This window comes from Mus caroli, chromosome X, assembly GCF_900094665.2.
Source record: "Mus caroli chromosome X, CAROLI_EIJ_v1.1, whole genome shotgun sequence".
NCBI lineage: Eukaryota > Metazoa > Chordata > Mammalia > Rodentia > Muridae > Mus > Mus caroli.
In genome coordinates, this window is record NC_034589.1 from 14246423 (window position 1) to 14255206 (window position 8784).

Sequence of the window (8784 nt, forward strand, 5' to 3'; positions counted from 1 at the left end):
GAGGAGGAGGAGGAGGAGGAGGGGGAGGGGGAGGAGGAGGAGGAATAGAAAAGATAGTGGGGAAGGGCCTTGAGCACATGGGCACAGGGGAAAATTTCCTGAAGAGAACAACAATAGCTTATGCTGTAAGATCAAGAATTGACAAATGGGACCTCATAAAATTGCAAAGCTTTGTAAGGCAAAGGACACTGTCAATAGGACAAAACAGCAACCAACAGATTGGGAAAAGATCTTTACCAATCCTATATCCGATAGAGGGCTAATATCCAATATATACAAGAAACTCAAGATGTTAGACTCCAGAGAATCAAATAACTTTATATAAAAATGGAGAACAGAGCTAAACAGAGAATTCTCAACTGAGGAATACTGAATGTCTGAGAAGCACCTAAATAAATGTTCAGCATCCTTAGTCATCAGGGAAATGCAAATCAATACAGCCCTGAGATTCTACCTCACACCAGTCAGAATGGTTAAGATCAAAAACTCAGGTGACAGCAGATGCTGGTGAGGATGTGCAGAAAGAGGAACACTTCTCCATTCCTGGTGAGATCCCAAGCTTGTGCATGCACTCTGGAAATCAGTTTGTCGGTTCCTCAGAAAATACCTGAGGACCTAGCAATACCATTCCTGGGCATATATCCAGAAGATGCTCGAATATGTAATAAGGGCACATGCTCCACTATATTCATAGCACCTTTATTTATAATAGCCATAAGCTAGAAAGAACCCAGTTGTCCCTCAAGAGAGGAATGGATACAGAAAACGTGGTACATTTACAGAATGGAGTACTACTCAGCTATTAAAAACAACGAATTCATAAAATTCTTAGGCAAATGGATGGATCTGGTGGATATCATCCTGAGTGAGGTAACCCAGTCACAAAAGAACACAGTTGATATGCACTTACTGATAATTGGATATTAGCCCAGAAGCTTGGAATACCCGAGATACAATTCACAAGCTACATGAAACTCAAGAAGCAGAAGGAAGACCAAAGTGTGGATACTTCCATCCTTCTTAGAAGGGGGCTCCAAATACCCATGGGACCAGGTACAGAGACAAAGTGTGGAGCAGAGACTGAAGGAATGATCATCCAGAGACTGCCCCACCTGGGGATCCATCACATATACAATTACCAAACCCAGAACCTCTTGTGGATACTAACAAGTGCTTGCTGATATGACCCTGATATAGCTTTCTCCTGAGATGTTCTGCCAGTGCCTGACAAATACAGAAGTGGATGTTCACAGTCATCCATTGGACAGAGCACAGGGTCCCCAATGGAGGAGCTAGAGAATGTACCCAAGGTGCTGAAGGACCTTGCAGCCCCATAGGAGGAACAACAATATGAACCAACCAGTACCCTCAGAGCTCCCAACGACTAAACCACCAACCAAAGAGTACACATGGTGGGATTCATGGCTCCAGCTGCATATGTAGCAAAGGATGGCCTAGTTGCTCATCAATGGGATGAGAGGCCCTTAGTCCTGTGAAGGCCCTATGCCCCATTGTAGGGGAAGGCCAGGGCCAGGAACTGGGAGTGAGTGGGTTGGTGAGCAGCGGAGGGGAGATGGGATAAGAGGTTTTCAGAGTGGAAACGAGGAAAAGTGATACATTTAAATGTAAATAAAGAAAATATCTAATAAAAAAGATAAATTTACTGCAAGAGTAAAAAAATTATTCATTATAATATATATAATATATATGAATAAATCGATATATACTATTTTAAATCAATATATAATATTATATATGACTATATATAATAACAAACAAGCATAACAAAACAAAAAAAATAGCAAACTCTAACCAAAGAAAAGTACACACACAAACATACACACATACTCACAGAAACTGTGGAGTCCATTATTTATTGATCAACTATACCTGAACATGAGTTCTGCCCTGGAGCGGCTGATATATTCCCAGGATCATTCAATTGGAGAAAACTGATTTTGTTTCTCCCTTGAGGTATAAATTACAGTTCCATTGATAATCTTTACCCTAATTGCTAGATATCCAGTCATTCGTTCATTTTAAGACTATTAAGATATAAAATAGAATAAGATAAACTATCACATCAAAGTCAGAAAAGACAGATCAACAGAAGGAAAAGACACCAAGAGGGGGCACAAGAGTCACAGACCCACTCATTCACATACTCAGGAATCCCATAAGAACATTAAACTGGAAGTTGTAAGTGTAAGTTGTAAGATCTTTGCAGGCCCTCTGCTTGTGGCTTCAGTCTCTTGTGACTTTATATGACCTTTACTCGTGTTGTCTTTAGAGGTCCTGTTTTCTTGGTGTCCTCCATCTTTTTTGACTTTTTTCCCATGCATTACATGAGCTCTGAGTGGAGGGAATTGATGGAGACATCCCACTTAGGGCTAAGTGTTCCAATGTCTCTCACTCTCTGTGTAATGTATGGCTTAGGGTCCTTGTATTTGTTCCTTTTCTGATAGTGGTTGAACAAGACATTAATGTTTGAGATCTGTGAGTATAGCAGATTATCATTAGGAGCCACTTTATCATTATATACATACATAAGTTTTTTAGACCAGTGTTATTTGGGTTTGTCCTAGGTCCCTGGGCTATCTAGTTACAGGAGCTTAGTCACACAAGCGGTGCTAGGTATAAGTTGCATCTCGTGGAGTAGATTTTAAGTCAGAGCAGTTATTGGTTGGTTATTCTCACAAGCTTTGTGACATCATTGCCTTTGCATCTCTCTTTTGTTTTTGTTTTTTTTTTTTTCAAGACAGCAAGCCATGGCTGTCCTGGAACTCACAGAAATCTACCTGCCTCTGCCTCCCAAGTCCTGGGATTGAAGGCTTGCACCACCACCACCTGCCCAGTCCTAGCATATCTTGCATGTAGTGCACCTTTATGATAAAGGTTTTGTGACTGGCTTGGTGTTAAAGTTTCTTTTTCGGTAGTGTGCAGAGTATCTTTATGTAACAAAGACACTGGATACAGAAGTAAAGGGTTTATGTGGCACCACCTTGCCTTCTTAATGTTCAATGAGTTGTATAGGTGTTATTGTCAGCAATGGGGCCTTGTGGTAAGATTGTGGAGGACATCCTATAGTCTTGGCAACATTCTGGGTTGTTTGGGAATTCCCATTTCTTTGGATTCAATTAGATGTAACTCAAACTTGGTGACAGGAAATGGCCAAGTCTCTGTCACCACCATTATTTGGTGATTTCATTCAGATCACTTTCATATATGTATGTTTTAGGGGGTTTCTACTCTATGAGGTTTCCATACTACCCCTCAAATGGCACTTGATTTTTAGCTGTCTCTCCTCATATTCCCTTCTGTTACCCCTTCTCCCCTTCCCATTCCCATTTGATACTTCCTTTCCACATCCCCTCACCCATCCACAAATATCCATTCTATTTCCATTTTTAATGAGTCTACCTGTTCACTCTAGTTCCTTACTTTATACCTATCCTCTGTAGTTCTATGGATTGTAGCTTCGTTATTATTGAATTAACAGCTATCACCAACATATAAGTAAATCCACACAATATTTGTCTTTCACAGTCTGAGTTAACTTACTCAGGATGATTGTTTTCTATTTCCATTTGCCTGCAAAGTTCATGATGTCATTTTTTTTAACAATGACTGAATAATACTCCATTGTATAAATGTATCAATTTCTTTATCCATTCTTCTGTTAAAGGACATCTAGGATTTTTCCATGGTTCTGGTTATTGTGAATAGAGCAGTAATAAACATGTATGAACAAGTGTCCTTATGGTAGTATGAAGCATTCTTTGGGTATATGCTCAAGAGTGGAATAGCTGGATCTTGAGGTGGATTGATTCCCAACTTTCTGAGGAACTGCTATATTGGTTTCCATAGTGGCTGTACAAATTTGCACTCTCACTAGCAATGAGTAAGTGCTCTCCTTACTCCACATTCTTTTTTTTTCTTCAAAGATTTATTAGTATAAGTTCACTGTAGCTGTCTTCAAACGCACCAGAAGAGGGTATCAGATCTCATTATGGGTGGTTGTGAGCCACCATGTGATTGCTGGGATTTGAACTCAGTACCTTTGGAAGAGCAGTCATTGCTCTTACCCACTGAACCATCTCACCAGCCCCTTACTCCACATTCTTGAAAGCACGAGCATCCACTTGTTTTGTTCATCTTAGCCATTCTGACAAGTATAAGATAGAATCTCAAACAGTTTTGATTTGTATTTCACTAATGGCTAAGGATGTTTAACATTTTCTCAGCCATTTGAATTTTCTTTATTGCGAATTATCTGTTTCCATCTGTACCCCCTTTAATTGGGTTATTTGCTTTCTTTATGTTTAGTTTCTTCAGTTCTTATATATTTTAGATATCAACCCTCTATTGGAATTATAGTTGGTAAAATATTTTTCAATTCCATAGGCTTTCACTTTGTTGTACAGAAACTTCTCAGTTTCATGAGGTCTCATTTATTAATTGTTGATCTTATTGTTCTGTTGAACAGAATGCCTAATGATGTTCTATTCAGGAAATTGTCTCAAGGCACTAATAATTTCAAGGCTATTTCTCAATTTCTCTTATATCTGGTCCAGTGTAACTGGTTTTACGTTAAGGTTTTTGATCTCTTTGGAGTTTGAGATAAGTATGAATATGTTTAGATTCTTCTACATTTAGCCATTCACTTTCACTAGCACCATTTGTTGAAGATGCTATATTTTTCTCTAGTGTGTATTTCCAGGCACTTTATTTTAAAAATCAGGTGTCCATAGGTATGCAGACTTATGTCTGGGTTTTAAATTCTATTTCATTGATCAACATGTCTGTTTTTGTGCTAGTACCTTGCTGTTTTTAAAATCGGGAATAATGATACCTCCAGTAGTTCTTTTATTATTTAGTAGTGTTTTTGTTTTTAGCTATTCTGGGCTTTCTGTGTTTACATATGAAGTTGAAAAGTGTCCTTTCAAGATCTATGAAGAATTGAGTTGCAATTTTGGTAGGGATTGCATTGAATATGTAGATTCTTTTTGGAAGAATGGTCATTTTTTACTATGTTAGTCATAATGATCCATGAGCATAAGAGATTTCTCAATCTTATGATCTCTTTAGTTTCTTTCTTTAAAGACTTGAAATTTTTATCATACAAGTTGTTCATTTGCATGGTAAGAGATACTCCATCCAAGGTAGTTCATATTATTTGAGGCTATTGTGAATGGTATTATTTCCATGATTTCTTTCTCAGACCATTTATCATTTGCATATAGGAGGGCTGCTGATTTTTGTTAGTTCGTTTTGAATCCAGCTACTTTGCTGAAAGTGTTTATAGCAGGTGTAGGAGTTCTCCAGTGGAATTTTAGGGCCACTTATGTATACTATCATATCATCTGCAAATAAAGATACTTTGATTTCTTCCTTTTCAATTTGTAGCCCTTTAATCTCCTTCAGTTGTGTTACTGATCTAGCTAAAACTTAAAGTAATACATTGAATAGGTATGGAGAGAATAGAAAACCTTGTCTTGTTACTGATTTTAGTGGAATTGCTTTGAGTTTCTCTCCATTAATTTGATATTGGCTATGGCTTAGCTATGTGTTGCATGATATTTGATCACACTCTGAACCCTGAGGTTGTGATATTTACTGAAAAAAAATCTGCTTCTAGTTGTGGTGTGGCTCAGCCTTAGCACGCACTTTTAATCCCTTTGGTTGGAATTCAGATACACACCTTTAATTCCAAACATTGAAGGTAAAGTTTAGTTTGTAGAAGGAAGCACCCATGTTTGAAAGTGATGTCTAATTGAGTGGCAAAGTAATGAATCAGAGAAAGTTTTGTCAGAATAGGATATGTCCAACTCTCATGAGAGGATTGAGGAAAGTGCAGAGAGAGAAGGAGGCAGTTTAATCAGGAGCATTTTAGAGCCAGGTTAAAGTTAGAGAACAAGCAAGACACAGGTGAAGAAGACATAATGGGCCAGGGAATGGGAAAGCCAGAAGATTAGAACAGATTGCCAAATGCAATCTGGAAAGTCAGAGGCTGAGAGAGAAGCCAGATTGAATCAGTTGGAGAGGAGTTTTGAGCCAGAACAGCTAAGTTGACTAGAGCTCAGATTCAGAGCTCAGAAAGAATAGGAAGGGGTGAGATTATTCAGTAGCAAGTCTCAGAGGCTAAAAACATTCTAGGTCTAGATTAGATTATATAGAGACTATATGTTTCCAGGACTAGGCCTAGGTTAACAGAAAGAGACAGTAAGCATCGGAGATGACATTTACTTCAGGCAAATAAAAGATACTTTTACAGCTGTGAATTGCCTTTATTATGTTTAGACTTGTCCTTTGAACCCCCAATCTCTCCAGGACTTTTTTATCATGCAGGGGTGTTGCATTTTGTCATAGACCTTTTTTATATCTAATGGGATGATCATGTGTTTTTTCCTTTTAGTTTGTTTATATGGTAGATTATATTTATCAATTTATGTATATTGAACCCTGCCTCTGTCTTTGGTTAGTGGGCTTTTAATGATTTACTTCTATTACACTAAGGGTTATAGGTCTTTAAAATTGCTTATCTGATCTTGATTTAACTTCAAAAATTTGTACTTATCGAGAAAATTATCCTTTTCTTTTACATCTCCTTATTTGGTGGAGTATAGGTTTTCAAAGTATGTTCTTGTGATTCCTTGGATTTCCTCAGTGTCTATTTTTGTTCACAATTTCACTTATGATTTTGTTAATTTGGATAATCTGTATCCACCTTTTAGTTATTTTAGATAAGGTTTTTATTTTTATCTCATTGATTTTCCTAAGTAACCAACTCTTTGTTTCATTAATTCTTTACATTGTTTTCTTTGTTTTTATTTTATTGATTTATGTGGTTCTTAGGACTGTAGAGGCTATAGGAAAAATCTTCTGGTGTCTTTATGGGGATTGGAGGTTCCAGGGAAAGTGTGCTTTTGGGTATTAAAACATGAAACTTCGGGATTGGGATGTGGTGGTGGTACTTTGCAATAGGGAGGAAAGATGGGTGTTACATGGTGATGTGCTTAGTTAGTTCCATGAGAATAGGGTCAGGTAGCAAGAAGAAAGCAGAGCAGGTCTGCTAGAAAGCTGGGGATGATATTGCAGTATTGCACGTGGAAGAGCAGAAGGCAACATGAGAAGCTGCAGTTAGCCTACCTGCTTCCTTGGCAGGAGTAGCCTCTGGATTCCCAGGAGTTGGTGGCTTGGAAAAGGCAAGTAGTGGAGGAAGGAGACTAACAGAGGAAGGTCTGTGAAATCAGCTAGAGGTGGGTGCAGGAAAGTGGGGGTGCTGCAGCAGATACTCTGTTGCAGAGCTCGGGATGAAACTGGGGGATTTGATTTGGAGAAGCAGGAGAAGTGAAGGTATGCAATTGGTCTACTGCTTCCCTGGCCAGAGTGGACTGTTTTTCTTTTTTCTTTTTTTTCAGGGAGTGCCTGCTAGAGTTGGAGGTGGGTGGAGTAAAGGAAAGATTTGAGAGAAGTAGATTAGGAAGTGAAAATCTGTGGCATTCACTAGAGATGAGGTATGGAGCAGCCGTGGGTGCTCTGCCTATCTATTTCTTGACAATTAAAAAAAATTTATTAGATAATTTCTTCATTTACATTTCAAATGCTATCCCTAAAGTCCCCTATACCCTCCCCCCACCTTGCTCCCCTACCCACTCACTCCCACTTCTTGGCCCTGGCGCTCCCCTGTATTGGGGCATATAAAGTTTGTTAGACCAAGGGGCCTCTCTTTCCAATGATGGCCGACTAGGCAATCTTCTGCAAGATATGCAGCTAGAGACAGGAGTTCTGGGGGTACTGATTAGTTCATATTGTTGTTCCACCTATAGGATTGCAGACCCCTTCAGCTCCTTGGGTACTTTCTCTAGCTCCTCCATTGGGGGCACTGTGATCCATCCTATAGATGACTGTGAGCATCCACTTCTGTATTTGCCAGGCACTGGCAAAGTCTCACAGGAGGACAGCTACATCAGGGTCCTTTCAGCAAAATCTTGCTGGCGTATGCAATAGTGTCTGTGTATGGTGGCTGATTATGGGATGGACCCCCGGGTAGGGCAGGCTCTGTCTGGATGATCCATCCTTTCGTCTTAGCTCCAAACTTTGTCTCTGCAACTCCTTCCATGGATAATTTATTCCCTATCCTGGGGAGGAATGAAGTATCCACACATTGGTCTTCCTTCAGGATTTTCTTGTGTTTTGGAAGTTGTATCTTGGGTATTCTAGGTTTCTGGGCTAATATCGACTTATCAGTGAGTGCATATCAAGTGACTTCTTTTGTGATTGGGTTACCTCACTCAGGATGATACCCTCCAGATCCATCCATTTGCTCAAGAATTTCATAAATTCTTTGTTTTTAATAGCTGAGTAGTACTCCATTGTGTAAATGTACCAAATTTTCTGTATCCATTCCTCTGTTGAGTGAGCTGGGTTCTTTCCAGCCTCTGGCTATTATAAATTGGGCTGCTATGAACATAGTGGAACATGTGTCCTTATTACGAGTTGGAAAATCTTCTGGGTATATGCCCAGGAGAGGTATTGCTGGATCTGCCAGTAGTACAATGTCCAGCTTTCTGAGAAACCACCAGACTGATATCCAGAGTGGTTGTATAAGCTTGCAATCCCACCAGCAATGGAGGAGTGTCCCTCTTTCTCCACATTCTCGCCAGNATCTGCTGTCACCTGAATTTTTGATCNTAGCTATTCTGTCTGGTGTGAGGTGGAATCTCAGGGTTGTTTTGATTTGCATTTCCCTGATGATTAAGGATGTTGAACATTTTTTCAGGT

General features: G+C 39.3%; 1 pseudogene across 1 annotated transcript in view; it reads right to left on the reverse strand.

The window, feature by feature from the left end:
- Nucleotides 1-2341: 2341 nt before the first annotated feature.
- The window catches only part of LOC110287096, a 7708-nt pseudogene continuing 1265 nt past the window's right edge, over nt 2342-8784 (reverse strand). The window contains exon 2 of the transcript XR_002377179.1: nt 2342-2494. The product of XR_002377179.1 is annotated as a transcriptional adapter 2-beta pseudogene (transcript). The remainder of the gene's footprint in view (nt 2495-8784) is intronic.